Source organism: Eriocheir sinensis, chromosome 18 (assembly GCF_024679095.1).
Source record: "Eriocheir sinensis breed Jianghai 21 chromosome 18, ASM2467909v1, whole genome shotgun sequence".
Lineage (NCBI taxonomy): Eukaryota > Metazoa > Arthropoda > Malacostraca > Decapoda > Varunidae > Eriocheir > Eriocheir sinensis.
Window position 1 is genome coordinate 2315346 of NC_066526.1, and position 22215 is coordinate 2337560.

The 22215-nt window shown below is 43.2% G+C and overlaps 1 long non-coding RNA gene across 1 annotated transcript in view; it reads right to left on the reverse strand.

Moving 5' to 3' along the window:
* LOC127000449 (uncharacterized) overlaps positions 1 to 22215 on the reverse strand; it is a 129098-nt gene that overhangs the window by 41266 nt on the left and 65617 nt on the right. The window contains exon 2 of the long non-coding RNA XR_007754047.1: positions 8958 to 9024. This is a non-coding gene — a long non-coding RNA (uncharacterized LOC127000449). The remainder of the gene's footprint in view (positions 1 to 8957; positions 9025 to 22215) is intronic.

Here is a 22215-nt window from a genome sequence, read left to right on the forward strand (position 1 = left end):
TGTTTTTTCTCTCCTTTCATCTCTTTCTTTTCTTCTGCTTCTTTCTCTCCATATACATTTTCCTTGCCATTCTGCTCATCCCTGTCCACCTCATCCACGTCCTCTTCGTCCTCATCTTCGTCTTCGTCCTACTCCTCCTCCTACTACTACTACTACTACTACTACTACGACTACTACTACTATTACTACTACGACTACTACTGCTACTACTACTAATACCACAACTCCTACTCACATTTGTTCCCTACGTGTTTGTTCTTGTTCCCATTCTCCTTCAAGTAGTTCTCTTCCTCCTCTTACAATTTCCTCTTAGTCTTCATCTGTCTGCTCCTCCTCTTCCTCTTCCTCCTCCTCCTCCTCCTCCTCCTCTTCCTCCGGCTACTGTTTCTCTTTTGTCTTCCTTTACAACTCTCTCCTCCTCCTCCTCCACCTCCTCCTCCTCCTCCTCTTCCTTCTCCTACAATTTCCTGCGTCGCTCTATCTTCAGGAAACGGAGCCGAGGATTACCTATTGAAGGGGAGGACGCGGTTGCTCCTCCTCCTCCCCTTCCTCTTCCCCTTCCCTTTCCTCTTCCCCTTCCCTCTATTGCTTTCTCTTTTCCTATTGTTTTCTTTCCTCTCAAATCTTCCCCTTCCCTTTATTCTTCCTCTTCTTTCCATTCCTCATCCCCTTCCCCTTCCCTTCATTCCTCTTCCTTTTTCTACTGTTTCCTTTCCTCTATAACCATCCCTTTCCCTTTCCTCTTCCTCTTCCCTTTCTCCTCCTTTTCCGAGCACTCGCGTCATCTCCTCTCCTCTTCTCTCATTGCCTCTCCTCTTCTCTTCTTTGCTTTCCTATTGTTTACCCTCCTTTCCTATCCTCTTCCTTCTCATTTCATTTAATCTCCTCTTCTCTAATTTCCTGTCTTCTTCTTTGCTGTCCTAATCTTTTCTCTCCGTCGTCTTTTCTCCGCTGTCCTAATCTTTTCTCTCCTTTCTGGTGTTCTTTCCTCTCCTATTCTTATCTCTTTCCCTTTCTCCCTTTCATCTTCTTCGACCTCCTCCTTTCCTCTTAATCTTCTTCAATCAACAGAATGGAAAAACGAGAATGAAAGTGGAGATCAGAATGTAACAATAGGCGGGAAGAAAGAAGAGAAGGAGGAGTAATGATGAAAAGAAGACAAGAGGAAGATGAGCGAAGAGAAATAGCGGGCGAAACCTTGAGGAAACGATGATTTGAGGAGATTAAAAGATGATAAACGAAGGAGACAATGGAGAAAGGGAAGGGAAAGTGATGACGGAAGGAAGAAAAGAGGAAGATGAGCGAAGAGAAATAGCGGGCGAAACCTTGAGGAAAACGATGATTTGAGGAGATTAAAAGATGATAAACGAAGGAGACAATGGAGAAAGGGAAGGAGGAGTAATGACGAAAAGAAGACAAGAGGAAGCTGAACGAAGAGAAATAGTAGACGATACCTTGAGGAAAACGATGATTTGAGAAGATTAAAAGAAGATAAACGAAGGAGACAATGGAGAAAGGTAAGCAAAAGTGATGACGGGAAGAAGAAGAGAGGAAGATGAGCGAAGAGAAATAGCGGACGAAACCTTGAGGAAAACGATGATTTGAGAAGATTAAAAGAAGATAAAGGAAGGACGATGGAGAAAAGTGAGAGAAAGTGAAGAGGAGGAGAGGGAGGAAAGACAAGGGAGGGAGATACAGGAGGCAGACGACAGGGAAGCCATTAATTTGGAAAGGGAGGGAAAGGAGAGGAAAAATAAAGGGAGGAAGGAGAATAAAGTGGGACGGCGGCAGAAATATGGGAACGATATTACACGAAATAAAATTACCTTTCACATCCAATAATATTACCCAGTATATTACTGTTCCCATCTCTCTCTCTCTCTCTCTCTCTCTCTCTCTCTCTCTCTCTCTCTCTCTCTCTCTCTCTCTCTCTCTTTCTCACTCTCCCTATTTTTCTCCCTCCCTATCTCTCTCCCTCCCTATCTCTCTCCCTCCCTATCTCTCTCCCTCCCTATCTTTCTCCCTCCCTATCTCTCACCATCTTTATCTTTCTCCCTCCCTATCTCTCTCCCTCCTTATCTCTCTCCCTCCCTATCTCTCTCCCTCCCTATCTCCCTCCTTCCCTATCTCTCACCCTTCCTATTTATCTCCCTCCCTATCTCTCTCCCTCCCTATCTCTCTCCAAACGTATCTCTCTCCGGACCTATCTCTCTCCCTCTCTATCTCTCTCCCTCCCTATCTCTCTCCCTCCCTATCTCTCTCCGAACCTATCTCTCTCCGAACCTATCTCTCTCCTTCCCTATCTCTCTCCCTTCCTATCTCTCTCCCTTTCTATCTCTCACCCTCCCTATCTCTCACCAGCCCTGTCTTTCTCCCCCCTGTCTTTCTCCCTCCCTGTCTTTCTCCCTCTCTATCTCTCTCCCTCCCTATCTCTCTCCCTCCCTATCTGTCTTCCTCCCTATCTCTCACCCTTCCTATTTCTCACCCATCCTGTCTTCATTCTTACACACACACATACAAAAAAAAAAAATTCTCTTCTTCCAATCCTCCATCTAGTTTTTACAGAAATGGAGGGAGCTCAAGGGGAAAAATAAGGAGAATACAAAAACACCCACTGGCGCTGGTCCTGGAAATAGCGTATAAATAAAAGAATACAAAAAAACATAAGAGTTAGAATCACTTAACCAAAAACATAAGAAAACCGCCACCTCTCATTCCACCTTCATCATCGCCTCCTTCCCTACTTATTCCATTCCCCTGCATTTCCTTTTCCATTTCCTTCCCTTTCCTCTTCTTTCCATATCCACTATTCCATCCACATCCAGGTAGCATCCCGAAGGAGTCCACACAACATGATGCCTAATATCGCCACGTCTAAGCACGGTCTCAGCCATTCCACCCATTGTCTTGTGTCGAGGAGGTCCACAGTGTAAGCCGTGATATGAATTCCTATCTGCGGGGATTTGTGTGTTGGGGAAAGGTGGAGGGGGAACGAAAGGGAAAGGGGAAAGGAATGTAGGGAGGTGAAGAGGATGTGGGTGAAAGGGTAAAGGGAGGTAGGAAAGATAATGGGAATGTAAACGAAAAGGGAATGCAGAGGAAAGGGATAAGTAAGAAAAGGCGAAGTGATGAAGGGTATTGTTAAGAAGTAATGAGGGAAAAGAAAGGAGAAAGAGAGAAAGGGCAAGAGGAATTAGAAGAGGAAGCGGTAGATGATGGGGCGAGTGGTGGAAGGAGAGGGAAGGAAGAAATGGAATAGAAGAAGGGGTGAGGGAGAGAAGGAAGAGGAAGGAAAGGAGGGAAAGGGATGCAAGGCTCTAGAGATGAAGACAGAGTAAAGAGGACGGGAGGAAAGGAAGAAGGGAAAGATATATGTCTCGAGGGAAGAGGGAAGGAATGCGGACAAGATGAAGGGAAGAAGGAGAAAGAGAACATGCTCAAAATCAGAGAGAAGAGGAAGGAGACAAAGGGAAAGTGTTGCAAAGTTTAAGAAAAGAGGGAAGAAAGGAGACGGGGGTGAGGGGTGAAGGGAAAGGGCATAAGGTGTTTGAGGGGAAGAAAGACAAGTAAAAGGTGAAACAGCCAACAGAAGAAGGGATGTAAGGATAAAGAGGTAGAAAGGAGGAAGGGAAGAGGGGGAAGCGGAGTGAAGGTCAGAATCAGAGGGGAGGAAAAAGGGGTGAAAAAGGTGAGGGATGAAGGGAAAGAGCATAAGGTGTTTGGAGGGTAAGAAAGGAGATGAGTGAAAAGGTATTGAAGAAAGGGTAAAGGTGTAGAAGGGAGGAAGGGAAGAGGGCAGAGGGAAGGAAAAAGGGGTGAAAAAGGGTGAGGAATGGATGGAAAGAGCATAAATTGTTTGAAGGGGAAGAAAGGAGATGAGTGAAAAGGTACTGAAGAAAGGGTAAAGGTGTGGAAGGGAGGAAGGGAAGAGAGCAGAGGGGAGGAAAAAGGGATGAAAAAGGGTGAGGAAAGGATGGAAAAAGGATAAGTTGTTCGAAGGGGAAGAAAGGAGATGAATGAAAAGGTATTTTAGAAAGGGTAAAGGTGTGGAAGGGAGGAAGGGAAGAGGGCAGAGGGAGGAAAAAAGGGTGAGAAAGGGTGAGGATTGGATGGAAAGAGCATAAATTGTTTGGGGGTGAAGAAAGGAGATGAGTGAAAAGGTATTGTAGAAAGGGTAAAGGTGTGGAAGGGAGGAAGGGAAGAGGGGGATATGAGTGAGGGTCAGAATCAGAGGGGAAGAAAAGGGTGTGAAAAGGGCGAGGGGTGGAAGAAAAGAGAATAAGGTGTTTGGAGGGGAAGAGAGGGGAAGAGTAAAAGGTGAAAGGGTCATGTAAGGAAGTGAAAAAAGAGTAAATGGGGGAAGGGGAAGGGAAGGAGAGGAGGAAGCCACTACACAGCTACCGACAACCAAGGACAGCCACCGACAACCAAGGGCAGCCAAGAAAACTCACCGACAGCTAAGGACAACCACAGAGAACTAAGGACAGCCACCGACAACCAAGGACAGCCAAGGAAACTCACCGACAGCTAAGGACAACCACAGATAACCAAGGACAGCCGCCGACAACCAAGAAGAGCCACCGACAGCCAAGGAAACTCACCGACAGCTAAGGACAACCACCGACAGCCAACGACAGCCACCGACAGCCAAGGAGAGCCACCGACAGCCAAGGACAGCCGCCGACAGCCAAGGAGAGCCACCGACAGCCACGAACACCCAAGGAAACTCACCGACAGCTAAGGACAACCACCGACAGCCAAGGAGAGCCACCGACAGCCAAGAACACCCAAGGAAACTCACCGACAGCTAAGGACAACCATAGAGCAAAGGACAGCCGCCGACAACCAAGGACAGCCACCGACAGCCAAGGGCAATCATGGAAACTCACCGACAGATAAGGACAACCACAGAGAGCCAAGGACAGCCGCCGACAGCCAAGGAGAGACGCCGACAGCCAAGGACAGCCGCCGACAGCCAAGGAAACTCACCGACAGCTAAGGACACCGACAGAGAGCCAAGAACAGTCAACGACAACCAAGGACATCCATCGACAGCCACCGACAGCCAAGGAAAGCCACATACATACACGGAAGGCCTTGGGATTTCGGTAAAGGGGAACAGAAAGCGAACACAAGCGACTTAGAGTGTGTAATCTTGGTCTGGGGTGATAGTGGGCTCAGACCCTGGCTTAGGAATGGGGTGGGGGGTGTAGAGGGGGTAAGGGTAAAGGTGAGAAGGGATGGTTTGGGGTGGAGGTGGAGACGGAGGGAGGAGGGGGGGAAGAGGAAGAGGGGAAGAGATGGTGGATGGGTAGGAAAGAAAGAGGAAGGGGGAAAAGGAAGTGGGGAAGAAAGAAGAGAGTAAGGAGGTGTGTGGGTAGGAAAGAGGGAGAAAATGGGGAAGAAGGAAGAGGGGAAGAAGAAGGTTAATGGGTAGGAAAGAGGGAGGAAGGGAGGACGAGGAAGTAGGGAAGAAAGGAAAAAGGAGGTGGATGGGAAGAAAAGAGGGAGGAAGGAAGGAAAGAGGAAGTGGGGAAGGAAAAAAGGAAGAAAATGAGTGGGTAAGAGAGAGAGAACTGTGAAAGAAAGTGAGGAGACAGAAAGAGAGAGAAAAAGTGAGGAAGGGAGAGAGAGAGAGGAGATAATGCTACTCTTATGATTATTTTTCCACCTCTTGGTACTGAAAACAAAACGTAAACAACATAAGTACCGACATTCTATTCCCTCCCTACGACACACTATCTTTTCCGAGGTGACGTTTCCATTCTTCCGAGCCTCGACTTAACATCCTCAAGTTATTAGCCTCGACAAAAATAGTATTGTTACCCCTGACGCAGAGAGAGGAGAAGGGCGAGGAGGAAGGGGAGGAGGAGCTCTTTAGACATTTTCCATTGAAGAGGAAAACGAGAACCACTTTCACCATCTTAAATTAAATGGAAATAAGCAGCCTTTTCTTTTTCCAGGAAGGGAGGAGAGGTTGAGGAGTTGTAAATCCGCTTCTCTTTGGTGAGACGAACAAATTTTTCTCAGTTTTCGGAAAAAGGAGACTGAGTTATTCTATACACTAATGGAAGCAGCTCAGGGGAAGAAAATAAATGAGAACGAAAAAGCCCTAATCACTCCTCCGATAAAAGGGAGAATAGACGAGTGGCCAGAAGAGAGGTCAATGTCGGGTGGAGAGAGGTCAATTTCGGGTGGAGAGAGTTCAATTTCGGGAGGAGAGAGGTCAATGTCGGGTGGAGAGAGGTCAATTTCGGGTGGAGAGAGATCAATTTCGGGTGGAGAGAGATCAATGTCGGGTGGAGAGAGGTCAATTTCGGGTGGAGAGAGATCAATTTCGGGTGGAGAGAGGTCAATTTCGGGTGGAGAGAGATCAATTTCGGGTGAAGAGAGATCAATGTCGGGTGGAGAGAGGTCAATTTCGGGTGGAGAGAGATCAATTTCGGGTGGAGAGAGTTCAATTTCGGGTGGAGAGAGGTCAAATTCGGGTGGAGTTCAATTTCGGGTGAAGAGAGATCATTTTCGGGTGGAGAGAGTTCAATTTCGGGTGAAGAGAGATCATTTTCGGGTGGAGAGAGATCAATTTCGGGTGAAGAGAGATCATTTTCGGGTGGAGAGAGATCATTTTCGGGTGGAGAGAGATCATTTTCGGGTGGAGAGAGATCAATTTCGGGTGGAGAGAGATCAATTTCGGGTGGAGTAAATCACTTTTGAAGCTAATTGTCGTTTTTTTGGTAATACAAGAAAAAGACGCTGTGACGAGGTGGACAAACACAGCTCTTCCTCCACAGTTTATAGAAGGAAGACTAGAAGCGGCCATTTACTCCCATTAAAAGAAGTAAAAGACGATTGGCAGCACTTTCCACCCTTCTTTTCAATTCAAGGAGACAAGAACAGCTCCCCCACCTCTTTAAAAACCCTGGAGGCCAAGTTCTGTCACCTCCTCGTAAACCTTTTGATCCGGCGTGGCGTGGAAGCGAGGAGAGGCTTATAAAGGGACGCTATGGAGAGAGTTCATCAGGGGCCGGAGAGAGCTTATTCAGGCCGCCGAGGAGGCTTATTAGGGAGAGAAAGGAAAGTGAGCCCAGTGAGGAAGGCGCGAGTTTGTCTTTAGTGAAGGAAAAACACGGTGCTTATAGAGATTGGAGCGCATCTTAAGCTAACGAGAAGCTTATTTACATCATAATGGGGAAAATAAATATACAGGATGAAGGAGTAAGTTTACAGAAATAAAATGCTCCATAAACGCCGTGGAAAAGATTAGATTAGAGTATTAAAGTGATTTAAACGAAACTAAAACGTATGAATAAGAAACTGAAGCGCGGCATGAAAAATTAAACTAGAAAACGTACGTAGATATAAAAGGCTGAGTAAAATAAAGGGTATGAATAATTTTGTGCAAAGAAAGCAAATATTTAATGGACTGATGAATCTCTCAGTAAAATAATTCACTTAGAAAACAGAAACGTAAAAGGATGAGATTTTTAACTGAGAGCAGACAGGAAATATTCATGGGAAGATATATTAAGAAAAAAAAAATGAAAATAAGGCCAGCAAAAATGGAGGGAAAAAATATAGCGAAAAAAGAAAATAAGGAAGCAAAAATGAAAAAAATGAGAGTAAAAAAAAAGAAAAAAACAGGGAAAAAAGTTAATAAGACAAAAAAAATAGCAATCAAAAAAGAAGAAGAAAAAAAAGAAAAAGAAAACAAGCAGAAAAAGAAAAAAGAAAAAAGAAAAAAATAGGTAAAGCAAGCAAAAAAGAAAAAGAAAAGAAAAAAGGAATAAAAAGAAAAGGGTAAAGGTAAAGCAAGCAAAAAGAAAAAAAGCAAGCAAAAAAAAATAAGAAAAAAGAAAAAAACAAGAAAAAAAGAAAAAACAACAAAAAAGGAAGGAAAATAAGATAAAACAAAAAAAAAGGAAATCAAAAGAAAAAGGCAAGAAAAAAAACAAAAAAATACAAGAAAAAGAAAAAAAGTATAAAAAAGCATAAAAAAAGCAAAAAAAGAAAAAAAAGAAAAAAGGGGACAAACAGAAAAAAAGAAATAAAACAAACAAAAAAAGAAGAAAAAAAAGAAAAAGAAAAAAGAAGTAAAACAATCCAAAAAAATATAGCAAACAGCTGAAATAGAAATTGAATTCATAAACTTACGAAAAAAAAACGCGTCCAAAAATCTCATCACGCGACAATGTTATTTATCTATTTATTTTTATTTGCTGAGAGAAATTGAAGTGCTTTTATTGCATCAGTTTGTGGAGAGGTGGAGTGAGGGAGGAACAAGGGAAAAATAGTAAAAGATGGAGTGAAATAAGACACACACAAAGAAAGAATGATAAACAAAGTGTGTGTGTGTGCGTGTGTGTGCGAGTGTGTGTGTGTGTGTGTGTGTGTGTGTGTGTGTGTGTGTGTGTGTGTGTGTGTGTGTGTGTGTGTGTGTGTGTGTGTGTGTGCAAGTCAAAGAAAGAAAACATTCAAGCAATATCTCCCCCTTTTCCCCTTCTCCCATACACTATCCCACCACTCCCCCTCCACACATACAACCCCCCATCCCTCCCCCCCCACAAACACTCCCCTCCCGTCCCCCCACAAACACACACAGCCAGGCTCTTTTATGGCAGCGATAGGCCACTCAACATTCCCTCCCCATGGCCAGGAGATGCAGCCACGCGTTATACAAGATTTGTTTCGACATGTTCGGGGCATTATGGGGGCGGAGGGTGGCTCGCACGTCTCCTGAAGCTGGAACAAGGCCAAAGGGAGGAGTAAAGCGCTAAAAGGCGCGTTATAAGGGCAAGGACGGGCGCAGAAATCGGATTAACGTTCCTGATCGACGCTGTAATATCCTTCTTGCTCCTGTGTTGATAACGTCGCCGTGGATAAAGACCAGAGAGAGGGATAAAGAGGTAAGAGGCGTGGTATGGTGGTAAAATGGAGTACAGGGAACAGTGTAATCTTACCAAGTGATGCTGTGGTGCGCCTCTGTCTCTCATCTCCCGTCCCCAATCTTCTGTTATCATCATCGCCCTGAAACAAAACCAATGAAGACTGTAATGAAGCGTCAGTAAAACAAGATGGAGATGAAAATAGCGAAAAGTTCTTAATAATAACCATAATCTGAGTACCTTATGTTCTGATTAGTGGTAGAAAGAAGCCCAAACAGGTAAAATCAAGGTTCAAATGTGCAAATTACCGTGACGAAAAGACTATAGAGAACAAAATATATTACAGAAAAGTTGAAACGAGGCCAATTAAAAGAAATATAAAGACAAATAAAAGACGGATATTTGCGTGACGAAAAATGTTTATGGAGACGAAGAAAGCGCGTCCTTGATTTAAGTGATAGAACAAGAGGAAGAAGAGGAGGAGGAGGAGGGGGAGGAGGAGGAGGAGGAGGAGGAGGAAGAAGAAGAGGAGGAGGAAATTATATGCGGATGACATGTGGAACTGTGAGGTGAAAGCGAAAGATGCAGAACGCGGAAGAAAAGCAGAAAAGAATAAAGAATAGAGGCAAAGAAATGAAAAATGAGAGAGAGAGAGAGAGAGAGAGAGAGAGAGAGAGAGAGAGAGAGAGAGAGAGAGAGAGAGAGAGAGAGAGAGAGAGAAAGAGAGGAAGATAACCCCCACCCTCTCCCCCCCCATCCCAAGACCGCTATCACCCACAAGAGAATGTCAGGACCCCCCACCCTCTCCCCCCCATCCCAAGACCGCTATCACCCACAAGAGAATGTCAGGACTAAATACTACATGACTCTTCTCTCCGATTATCTTCTAAATGGCCTCCGGTTCCGTCCTCTAAAAAATGGACGAGTCTGCCTTGCCTCGCTCCCTTCAACCTTTTTCCGAATCACGATGAACAACCCAACGCAAAAAGAAAAAAAAAGTAAAAAAAGTAAAGATAAAGACGAAAAAAATGATTAAAAATAGAACAAAAATAAGAGAAAAAATGAAATGAAATGAAGAAAAATAAACAAAGTTGAAATAAATGAATAAACAAACAATAAAAACAAAACAATAAAATGAATAAAAAATAAAGAAATCGAAAAGAAGAACTGAAACAGAATGAAAAACAAATATAATAAAACAAAATAAAAAAAAAGATCAAATTATACGTGAGAAATAAAAAGATCCTTCCCATACATGAAATAAAAAACCTCTAAATTACAAAATCAAAAATGTTCCTCCACTTCCGTATATGTAAGGTAAAATGTGCAGGTAATCGAGTGTTTAACCTTTCCTAATGCTGTGGAGTCATTGGATTGGTCTTTCCCTCGAGAATGTCACAGAGGTAGATCATGTTGTTTTTCATTTGCTTCTCTGTATATTATTTTCATCCTGACCTATAACGTAACTATATAGACATATATAGACATTGTTAAGACTTGGAATTCAGGTGATAAGTCGCTTCCTCTTGCTATTTACTCATTTATTATTTATTCAACTGCTATTTTCTATTCACTGGTGTACTTTTTCGGCAATTGTTATATCATTTATCTCTGTTTTATCTCCCTGTCTGACTCTCCATTCCCCGGTCTCTGTCTGTCTGTCTGTCTGCCTCTCTCTCTCTCTCTCTCTCTCTCTCTCTCTCTCTCTCTCTCTCTCTCTCTCTCTCTCTTTCTCTACTTCTCATAGCCGTGTTTTTATTCATCTTTCACCATTATCTTACTCATCACACTTACTATATTACTTTTCCCCCTCCTCCCGTCCTACCTATGAAGAGTAATAAAGACTACGTATAGGAACAAACGACATAATTGCTCTTCCGCATAGTACACTGGTAGAGGTTCTGTTCGTCCCAAACTACTTTTTTACCTGGAGTGTTTCAAAGTTCATTTCGTAATTTGTGTTTTTCCAATTGCTGCGACTTGCATTTTGTTTGGAAGCTTCGTGACATGGTCGGAAGGGGAAATGGAAAATCATCTGTATCTATCTATCTATCTATCTATAACGGGGGCATACACTGTAGCTGCTCGCTGAAGGTAGGGTTGATTGAAGATCTGGGGTCGCTTCCCGCATCAGGAGGGTCACTAGTAACAGGTGAACGGAGAAGGAGAACCAGGTGTACACTTTGCACACCTGATAAAATGATTGAGTTTCGTTCCTTCAAATAAACTATCCAAGAGGTGGATTACTAGTTGGAATTTTTATGAACATTATTTATAGATATTTGTCTTTTTGTATACATTTCTAACAGGAGGGTATCGAAACACCTCTCCTCCCTCCTGACCTCTCTGCTGGCCACTTATCTATACTCTTCTTTATAGTGGCAGTGATTAGTGGGCTTTTCTTTTCTCAGGGTTTTTTTGCCCTTGAGCTGCTTCCTTTACTATAAGAAAAGGTAAAACGAAAATAAAATAAAAACATACACCGGCGTAAAGACTAAACGTGTGGCTTGTTTAGATTATATAATAGAAAATAAACTGTAAGGGTTTGGATAGCCTATAAATTTCCGTAATGGAGTTGGAATGTCTTTTTTCCGATCCATAATTCATTTAGATTTGATACTGGTGAAAAAAGGCGCACGTTAAGCCAGGTATTATTCCGTCGTTTATTTTTAATTTATATTTAGAAATGTGTGTGTGCGTGTGTGTGTGTGTGTGTGTGTGTGTGTGTGTGTGTGTGTGTGTGCGTGTGTGTGTGTGTGTGTGTGTGTGTGTGTGAATCAACGTGATAATTTGTGCACACACACACACACACACACACACACACACACACACACACACACACACACACACACACACACACACACACACACACACCTATAATCTTTTTCCTTCTTCCCTCCATTCCTCACCTTCCTCTACCTCACCTTTACTCTAGCATCCTTTCTCTCTTCCATACTATCTCCTTTATCCTTCTATCCATCTTTATCCTTCTTTATCCTGCTTTATCCTTCTTTATCCTTCTATCCATCTTTATCCTTCTTTACCCTCCTTTATCCTTCTTTATCCTCCTTTATCTTTTTATCCATCTTTCTCACAACCAACCAAGAGATCTGCCATATGCCTTAACCATCCCTCTCTTCCTCCCCTCTCTCCCTTCCCTTCCCTCCCCACCATCCTCCTCCCAGCCACTCCCACGCCCTCCCCAGCCATAACTCTCCCTCCCCACGTCCCTCACGCCCTCATTCTTCCGTTCACGCCAATCCCCAGTGGCCAAGAAGACTCCCCAGTGACTCCAGCAACGATTTTAGAAAGTGCTGCATTTTGAGAAGGAAAAAATGGTAAGGAAGGAGGGAGGAAAGGGGAGAGATAGAATGGAGAGGTGTAAGGGAGAAAGGGGGGAAGGGGAGGGAAGTTAAGGAGGGTAAGGAGTATAGGAGAAAGAGGGTGATGAGGAGGGATAGATATGAAAGGTGAGGTGATGGGGAGAAAAAGGGAAGGGGGAGAGATATAAAATAGGGTGAGGTAGGGAAGAAAAGGGTGGATAGGGAAGTATAGAAGCGAGAAGGAATAGAGAATAGGCGTCGGTAGGCGTAGGAAGGTAGGAAAGAGGAGATATGTCAAATGAAAGAGAAAGTTAAAATAAAGAGAGAAGGTAAAAGAGAATGAGGGGAGGAGGAATGAGATAAGATACATAAAAAGAAAGAGATAGATGTAAAAAAAAAAAGAGAAAGTAACAATAATAGATGAGGAGGAGAAACGGGAAAAAGGGGGAAGAGGAGAGGAGAGGGGAGTGAGTGGACAGGAAGAAGAGAAGCTGGTATAGTGTGAGGAAGAGAGGAAATGTGAGGAGAGGAGGTTAAGAAGGGATGCTTGGTGAAATAAGGAGTGTAAAGAAAACTGTCAGAAGATGGAAGAGGAGATGGAAGAAGGGGGAGGAAGAAGAAGAGGAGGAAGAAGAGTAAAGAAAAGGATAATGTTCTGCACTCTAGGAAATATGGAACAGGTAAAAAAAATGCCCGAGAAAAAAACTGTATAAAAACTGAAGGTGGAAAGAGAGGAAAGTAGACCCGAAAAGGAAAAAAAAAAACTTGTACACTACTTCCCCCCCAAAAAACAACTACAAAAAAAACAAGAAAACTCAGCTTCAAAACAATACAAGTGAATATAAAAACAAAAAGAAGACAAAATAATCTAGCAGGTACAGGAGGAGGTGAAATATATATGCAAAAACAAGCAGGGTTTAAAGAGTAAGAAAGTGAGAGGGGGAGGGAGAGAGAGAAAGAAAAAAGGTGAAGGCAAGGGCAAACTCAATTAATTTCTTTGCTAGGACGAATATTTACACAACAATAACTAAAGGCTGACTGGAAGGGAAAAAAAAAACTAGTAAGAGGAAATAAACTGACTGAGGAAAGGGAGGAGAGGGAGAGAAAAGCGAGAGAAAGAGATAGTTCGTGAGGAAACATGGTGGAGGAAAAAGACCACAGAGGGAGAGAGAAGGGAACCAGGAGAGAAGGAAGAGAAGAAGAGGAGGAAGAGCGGAGGAGGGGAGAGGCAGGAGAGGAAAGGAGAGAAAGAGATAGTTCGTGAGGAAACATAATGGAGGAAAAAGGCCGCAGAGGGAGAGAGGAGGGAACCAGGAGAAAAAGAAGAGAAGAAGAAGAGGAGGAAAGGGAGAGGAGGGGAGAGACAAGAGAGGAAAGATAGATAAAAAGATAATTCGTGAGGAAACGTGGTGGAGGAAAAAGGCCGCAGAGGGAGAGAGGAGGGAACCAGGAGACAAGAAAGAGAAGAAGAAGAGGAGGAAAAGGGAAAGAGACTGAGGAAGGGGAGAGGGAGAGGAGAGGTAGGGGAGGAAAGGTAGAGAAAAAGACAGCTCGTGAGGAAACAAGGTGGAGGAAAAAGGCCACAGAGGGAGAAGGGAGGGAACCAGTAGAGAAGAAAAAGAGGAAGAGAGGAGGAAAATGGGAAGAGGATAAAAAAGGAAAGGGATGAAGTGACGGCCGTTAAAATATATAGAGACGAAGCCATGGATGAAGGGAAGAAGGAAGGAGATAGAAAGAGAGAGAGAAGGGAAGGATTTTAAATAGATAAATGACATGAATATTAAAGCGGAGGAAGAAAGGAGAGTCATCGACGGAAGAAATAAAGGGTTGGAGGTAAAGGGTTAGGGGAGGAGGAGGAATGGAAGGAAAGGAGGAAAGAGGAATGCTGGAGGGAGGAAAATGGGAGGCAAAGGTTCGAGGGATATAAGGGAGGAATTTGTTGAAGGAAAGCAGGAATAAAAAATAGGGAGAAAAATGCCGAAAAGAAATGAAAATAAATTATTGAATGAAAATGAATGACAATGTTGGAGGGATAGGAGGAAGGAAAAGGAGGAAAGAATGATGCAAGGAATGGAAGGAGGAAAATGAAGGAGGGAAAGGAGGGTGGAAATTATCTGAGGCGTATGAGAGTAGATGTTGGAGAAGAAGGAAGAAAAAAGAAATGTTAGAAGGAAAGAAGGAGTAAGAAAATGTAGGAAAGGAAGAAAGGGAAAGAAAATGAAAAATAAATGGAAAAGGAAGGAAAGAAAAACGAGGTAAAACAATACTGAAAGGAAAAAAAAGGAGGAAAACAGAAAGGGGAAAGAGAGAGGAAAACGTGGGAAGAAAAAGAAGAGAGGAATTTTTGTAAGGAAAGGAAGGAGGAAAACAGGAGGGGGAGAGGGAAGAAAAATAAAGTACATGTAATTAAGATTTCAGTGTTTTCACCCAAACTTGATCCATATGTTTCCGTTATGTAAAAGAAACTTGCGACGAACATTTTTGATTTTGCGATATTCATAAAAAAATACCATAACTGATGAGTTCCCAAATGTAAATATGTTTTGTGCGTGTGCGTGTGTGTGTAAGTGTGTGTGTGTGTGTGTAAGTGTGTGTGTGTGTGTGTGTGTGTGTGTGTGTGTGTGTGTGTGTTCGCTGCGGGTAGTAATCCTGTGGAAATTAATCACGGTCGGATATTATTTTCTGTAACGTTTGTGGATGAAAAATTGATTCCAGTTTTGGTTGGCGTAATGTATGCTTTGAAAACGATGAAAATTGCTACTACTACTACTACTACTACTACTACTACTACTACAAAGACCCAACTACCCTACCTACACCGCTATTTCCACCATAACTATCATGAACACTGTAACCACCACCATCACCACCACCGCCACCACCACCACCATCACCGTCTTTACTTTTCAATCTCAGACGTGCAGCCGGAAGGAGTGGCGAGGGATGAGCGAGCAATATCATGAAAGCGAGCCAGAAAATGAGGGAATGGATAAATGGAGAGGAAATTAAACGGAGGGAAAATAAATGAGGAGGGAGCGCGCTGGTGATGTATAGCTGCGTTACCGATGGAAAAATGGGGGAAAATCAAGAGCCGGAGAGGAACGCGAATTTCAAGGTGTAGTTAATTGATTTTCTTACCTGTGAGAAATTATTCATTGGTGGAACTAGGATTTTTTTTTTATACTGAAGATTAGTTTAAATGATAAGAGGACGGCAAAAATAAAATTACTGACTTTGAAACAGTTGTATATCCACAGACAGACAGACAGACAGACACACACACACACACACACACACACACACACACACACACACACACACACACACACACACACACACACACACACACACACAAACATACACAGCCAAATACAAATATTCCAACCTAATTCATTTTAACCATGGATGTATTTATTATTTATTTTGTTGGGCTGTTTGAAGTTGACTAAATGACTGAAAGTTATTGATAGTAAACGAATGCAAATGCAAACATACTAAAATGATTTAATCAAAGCATTCAGTCATGGATTCCTTTATATATTATGTTTATTGTTGATTTTAACTTGGCTGGCTGGGTATGTACTAATGCCAAACACACAATTTCACATACACTCACACACATAAAAGAAAAAAACATGTACATAAACATTGCATTACACACACGAAATGGCAATTAGATAAAAAAACTCGCTCAAACATTCGATCGCGTACCCTATTCAATATTCAATGTGTGTGTTTTATTTATGTTTGCCATCACGCATAATTAATTACGGGATACAGACACGTTGGTTTCAGGTGACAGCTCAGAGAATGTCAGGCTGAAAAGTTAGAAACCGCGTGACACAATTACGCAAGTTGGGAAAGGTTGAAAGACACGAGGAGCAAAAGGCAAAGAAGTTTATTAAAAAAAGTGGAATGGTCTGCGTTAAAGAGTAAACCGAGGAAATAAATAAATAAACTGAAAATTGATAAAATATAAACAAGAAAAAAGGGAGCTAAAGCAAGGAAGAAATGAACTGAAGAATGAAAGGAATAAACTGATGAATAAAAGGAGTAAATTCATGACTCAAAGAAGTAAGCAAGAAGTTATTAAATTCAAGAAGGAAAGAAGTGAACTGAGGGATGAAAAGAATTGAATGGGAAATGAAAGGAATAAAAAAAAAATGTACATAAAAGAGTAACCCGAGGGATGACAATTACAATGACAAGGAATGAATAATGGAAGAAAATGACCAAATCTAAAACGAAAGATGGAAAGTTAAGACAGAGAGGAGTGGACTGAGGAAAGAAAGGAGGAAACATGAGTAACAAGATAAGTAGCGAAGGAAAACATTGAGCGACACACCTGCAAGAGTCAACAGGTGGAAGGAGCGGTGGAATGGAGCGCCTGATTGACTAGATGGGAAAACAATCGATGGCTAAAAGGTAAGTGAAGCGCTGGAAGGTGGAATGGATTTGTGGTTCTCAGGTAAAGTCACGTTTTTAGGGGAAAATCTATATGGCTGAATGTGATATAAAGAGGAAAGTTGGAAAGTTTCGTTTAGTCGGCGCAACATCTATGGTCATATGCCGGGATATAAAGAGGAGATTACGTAAAATAAGTAATACGCAAAAGTAGAGCATAGGAAACGAATTAATGGGTAAAGTTTAAAAGAAAAATTAAAATAGGAGATTAAATATGAAATGGGTTACAGGTTCGCAGGTAACGCCACGTCTCAGGGATGATACAAAGTGGAGATCGCGCTAAAAAAGTAATATGGAAAAGTGGGATATGAGAAATTAATTATCGGTTAAAGGTTAGAAGGTTCAAATATGTGATTAAAGGTGAAATGGACCGTAGAGTTGAAGGTCAGGAAACGTCGGAAGTAAAAATCTCATTGGGGAAAAGGAACCAGAGATTGCGTTGATAAAGAAAAGTCGATCGAAAAAAAAAAGTTGAGTAAATGGTAAAAGAAATGAAGGATGAAGATCAGAGGAAAGATTGTTAGCGAGTGGAAAATAAAAATGGGTTGTGTTAGTAAACGAAGCAAAAGACGTGTGGGAAGTCAAACGAGAAGGAGAGGGAAGGGAGGATGTGCGATGTCGGGAAGGGGAAAGAGGTTGAGGAAGGGTAAGAGGGCGAGGAGGAGAGGGAAGGGAAGATGTGCGATGTCGGGAAGGGGATAGAGGTTTAGGAAGGGTAAGAGGGCGAGGAGGAGAGGGAAGGGAGGATGTGCGATGTCGGGAAGGGGAAAGAGGTTGAGGAAGGGTAAGAGGGCGAGGAGGAGAGGGAAGGGAAGATGTGCGACGTCGGGAAGGGGAAAGAGGTTGAGGAAGGGTAAGAGGGCGAGGAGGAGAGGGAAGGGACGGTAAGGCAATGGAGTAGAGGGAAGAGGGCAGAGGGATAGGAAGACAATAAAAAAGAATAATAAACGAACAAATAACAAAAATGACAACTAAAGAATCGAGGTCCTAAAAAACTTACCATTACTCGCATTAACCTGTCAGCGCACAACCCACCCTTCCCTCATTTGCAATTCATTATAGGAAAATTTAGAGCTAGGAAAATCCCATTACGTATAATAAATCCATCGCATTCGATACTAAATGACAGGAAACGCTATTACGCATATATACGACTAACACAATTACTGAGCATTGCCGGGAAGTACATCACGGAAAAGGGAAGCGATGGGATGGGAAGAAGGGCGAAGGCAAGAAGGGGAGAGAGGAGGAGGGGAGAAGGGAGAACGAGAAGGAGAGGGAAGAAGGAAGAGGTAGGATAAGAGGACGAGGAATACATAGGAATACATAGGAAGAACAGACACCAGAAGACCTATCGGTCTATGGCGAGGGTGTCTGTTTACTACCGCTACTACTAGTAATCTACGTGTGGTAGGACAGGACAGAATAGATGAAGGCTCCTCATCTAGGGAAGGGAAGATGTGCGATGTCGGGAAGGGGATAGAGGCTGATGAGAGATACGAGGACGATGAGGAGAGTGAAGGGAAGTTAAGGCAACGGAGGAGAGGGAAACACAAAGGAAGAACAAACAACAGCAGACCTGCTGGTCCTTACCAGGCTGTTTGTGACAAGCTACACTAACTATCTAATCAAAAGTGGAAGATGAAGGACAGCAAAGGCGAAGGCGAAGGGAAGAAGGAAGAGGTAGAATAAGAGAACGAGGATGAGAGGGATAGGAAAGTAGAACGATGGAATAGAGAGGGGCACAGCTAAGATGAGAGGACGAGAATGAGAGGGATGGGAAGGTAGGAGGATGGTGGAGAAGGGAGAGGGAAGGAGGTAAGATGTAAGGACAAGAATGAGAGGGAGGGGAGACTAAAACATATTGGCGGGGAGAGAAGGGGAGATGAGTGTTATGAGAACAAGATGGATGGGAAAGTAAAGCATAAAAGAGAGGGGGGAGGAGAAATGAGAGGGCTAGAATGGGAGGGATGGGAAAATAGAACATCGTGGAGAGGGACGGATATAGGATGAGAGAACAAGGAAAGCAATGCAAGAGTAAGATTTAGCAGAAAGGGTCAGATCTTAAGGAGGGTGAGTTAGCAAGAACGATGGGCGTGAATGGATGTAGGTAGAGGTAAATGGGAGGATAAGTGGAGGAGTGAAGGAGTGGAGGGCGTGACAAGTGCACTAGAAGGCGATGAGGACGAGAGGAGTGTACAGGAGGAGGTAGGAGAGTAGAGAAAGGTGATTTAATGATGCTGAGTAGGGGGAATTGTAGGAAGGGAGCAGTAATAGGGTTAAGCAGGGGAGGGGTGTTTCAGGGAGCAGGGTGAGGGTCGCGCGAGGCAGGGGAACAGTGGCTTCAGGGCGTTGTACTGACACTAAGCAAGGAAAGGAAGGGAAAACTCTAGAATGGTGTCAAATAGAGGACGAGAGAAAGGCAAAAGACGAAAACTGGAGCAGGGTTCTCAAATCTTATTAGCTTTTGTGCCATTTGAAGGAACGTTTCAGGGCAGGTCACGTATTTTTAGTTTACAGTCTAATTTCTGGTTTACTGTCCCTCTCATCCTCGTCCTCTTATTTTACCTCTGCCCTCTTCCCTCTCCTCCATTGCCTTACCTTCCCCTCCCTCTCCTCCTCGTCCTCTCACCTCTCCTCAACCTCTATCCCCTTCCCGACATCGCACATCTCCCCTTCCCTCTCCTTGTTCTCTCTTCTCCCTTCCTCCTCTCTACCCTTCTCGCCTTCGCCCATCTTCCCTTCCCTATCGCTTCCCTTTTCCGTGATGTACTGTCCGGCAATGTTCAGTAATTACAAAGGAAACACATTGGATCTATAGTCAGGGAAACTTTAGATTAAATGTTCAATGAGTTAAGCTTTTGATGCATTTACTAACCTTTTTATTTGTACCATCGAGTGTTTAGATGTAGCTTAAGGCATCGAATCGCATTTCTGAACAATGCATACTGGAGAAGAACACCGATAAAGAGAGCAAAGAGAGTAATGAGATGAGCTAAAGAGGCGGAATTGAAACAGCGGGCAAAATTATGAAGCACTGAACTTGGAAAACACACACGAAGAAGATCAAAGGGATAGAGAAGAGAGATTTGTGAGATGAGGTGAAGAGGCAAAAATGAAGCAAAGGGCATCATAATAATTTAACTTTGATAGAACATACGTATTGAGAAGAACACAAAGTAACAGAGAAAAGAGATTAGTGATACCAGCTAAAGATGCAGAAGTGAAACAGAGAGCATAATAATGTAACACTGAACTTGAATGGAAGGCGACATGAGAGAGCGGGAGCGATATAATGGCATAGAGAATGAGAGGGAGACGAAAGGGATGGAATGGAGAATGGTGCGGGCGGTATTCGGGTGCTCAAAGGCTGTACCTCGCCCATCACTCCTCCATTATTCACCTCCATCGCGTCGTTCGGGGGGCGGCATGCAAATGAGCGACTCGGGGGTTCACGACGCGGCCTGCTCCCTCGAGGCTCTCAGGGCGTAATTAGCAGGTGTCAATCCAGGTGTTTATAGAGGGTGCTCAGGGTGAAAGGGAAAGGGGAATGGAGGGGGAGGGCTGGAGGGGGAGGGAGGGATGGAGAGAGAGAGAGAGAGAGAGAGAGAGAGAGAGAGAGAGAGAGAGAGAGAGAGAGAGAGAGAGAGAGAGAGAGAGAGAGAGAGAGAGAGAGAGAGAGAGAGAGAGAGAGAGAGAGAGAGAGAGAGAGAGAGAGAGAGAGAGAGAGAGACACACACACACACACACACACACACACACACACACACACACACACACACACACACACACACACAGTCACATACAGTCAAACACAGTCACACACATACATGCCCCCCCACCCTACAGAAATATACATTCAGCAATTTACATAGAAACAAAGATCTCACACTCCCCCCCATACCAGAATACTCAACGCTGCAAACCCGTGTATGTAGGCCTGAGGATACCCCACACACACCCACCCATACAAGAAGGGCACAAAAGCGACGGGAGAACAGAGAGGTACCTTTTAGCGCGCGACATTCTCCATCCTGTCCAAGCGTATAGTGACTTGTATTTCGCCAGTGTCCTTTTGTTGCATTCTTAGTTAGTCGGTATTCAGTGCATTGATGAACACAACAACGTGACTAGACAACAATCAAACGGAAATGGATCAAAATGCGCTCTTCAGATCGTCTATATAGAGCCTCCATGGTATGAAAGCGAATCCGATCCTATCTGTTTTCATATTTAGAGAGTTTATTTCGGGAACTCGCGAAGGCCAGGGAGAAGTAGCAGAGGGAGTGGAGGGTGGAGGAATGGCTAACTTACGACCAAAGGAATGAAGAAAGTAGAATGTGAATGCCACCAGAAACTAGGTAGCAATGACACGAGTCGAATAGAAGAAAATTGATGGAGAGAGTGAGTGCCCAGCCAACGTAAAGAGCAGCAAAATGATTGACGTAATAGAGAAAAAAATGTTGGAAAAAGTTACGTAAAGTGAGATAGAAAAGCAGACCCAATGATGTCACACAAAAAAATAAATGACAGCAAAAGGAATGCAGACGAACGATTTGCTAACGTGATAACTATACGAAATTAAAAACAAATAAAGACATTGATTAAGGAAATAAACAGGATAGGCTTCTGAACGTGCAAGGGGAAAAATATCTCGTTAGCCAAAGAGGAGGAAACAAAGATGTTAAACGAATCTGCGAGAAAGCAAACACACACGGATTAAAACTACACGAAAACAAAGAAACAAAGCACAATAAACGAAAGAAACGAGAACAGGAAACATAAACCGGCAAAGAAGAAGGCAAAGGTAAAGGTAAAGCTGCCCTAAACACTAACCTTTATTACCCTAGGGCAGCCAATGCACGCGAGGGTTTATGTGTGATGCGGGGCAGGTGTGGCTAATTGAGCAGGTGAGAATGACGACACCTGGTGGAATGCGTGAGAGGCTTTTCGTTAGGGCCAATTTGGGAAAGAATTACAGAATATTTGGGGAAGAATTGCAGAAAATTTGGGGAAGAATTACAGAAGATTTGGGGAAAAATTACACAAAATGCAGGAATGTCAATACGTCAGGTGGTGTATCATTTATGAGGTAAGTTTCTCGATCTGTATTGTTGGCATGTCAGGTGTTGTCAGGTGTGTCAGGTGAGTCTAGTGCTTAGTAAGGCTGATTATTGGTTGCGGGTTTAGCGAAAATGATGTCCAGGTTGTGTCTCGTAAATAGCATCAGCTTAATGGATACGTTGTTACTGCCCTGATGTTATGGTCTCTCTCTCTCTCTCTCTCTCTCTCTCTCTCTCTCTCTCTCTCTCTCTCTCTCTCTCTCTCTCTCTTCATCATATTGTCTCCGTCATTTATCCTTTTATTATTTTTTGTCCTCTTTTACGTCATTTTTTTTCCTTTCCTTCTTGTTTTTGAATGTCATTTTACTTTCAATTCTTTTCCGATTTTTCATCCTCTGTGTCGTCTGAATACAAAGATGAAACAACCCTCGACGATTAAACTATTAGGAGAATGAGCTCAGGATCGTCCTTTTGTTTCGCCTT